The sequence below is a fragment of the Penaeus monodon genome, chromosome 33 (genome assembly GCF_015228065.2).
Source record: "Penaeus monodon isolate SGIC_2016 chromosome 33, NSTDA_Pmon_1, whole genome shotgun sequence".
NCBI lineage: Eukaryota > Metazoa > Arthropoda > Malacostraca > Decapoda > Penaeidae > Penaeus > Penaeus monodon.
The window spans coordinates 3,882,798-3,883,657 of record NC_051418.1 but is presented as its reverse complement, the minus strand read 5'-3'; positions in this window follow the sequence as shown (position 1 = coordinate 3,883,657).

The window sequence follows — 860 nt, the reverse complement described above, 5'->3', positions numbered from 1 at the left end:
CAACAGTACGCGCGCTGGCCCGGCGCAACCCCGCTCCGCTCGCTCTCTCATTACACTCTCAATTACTCATTCAGACCTCATTACCTTCCGCTGGCTCCGGTTCACAGGTGAGCGATAACGGATGTAAATTATTTCTTCTTTTTTTAGGGGACTTCTGGAAAATGATTGCAATTTAGGGAATGGAGTAAAGGGCGGGGGGTGGGAGAGGGAGGGAGGATAATAACATCTCTTTTCATGATGATGTACCGATATTAGTTTGTGTTTTACTGTGGAGCAACAGGATTGAACACTTTGAACAATAGGATCTGAAACTCTTTGAGCAAGGAGGAAGGTTCACTATTCAGGGGGTTTGCAAATATTACCTCAGGAACGTGGCTCTTATATATGTAATCTGTATATGTACGTCTATGTGTTCAGCCAGTTATTAATGAACGGTGAAACATTTAAGCGTATGTGTATATATAATGTGCTGTTGAATGAGCATGTTGCATTTACTAGTAAACAATGAAATTTGAGAGTGTAAAGTATTCCATAACAGTAGGAATATACAAGCATCATTTGAGGGTTGTGTCTCTGGTCTGGTATCTCTGCACTTTCATTTTCCCCAAATTTTAATGGTTGCTATTATCATGTACCAAAAGGAAAGACAATGGAAGAGAAGAAGGAGAATTAGAAGGTGATCTTTACGGTGAGATCAGAATAATATAAAGTTATGGGTGAGAGAGAAAAGTAATTTTAGTCACGTGGAGCAACTTGTCCATGAAACAATTAACAACTTAATGGGAAAAAGTAAGTTCAGAAATACAACAAAAATCAAAAATCTGATTTTTTTTGTTTATGCAAAGTCTATCTACTGTGTA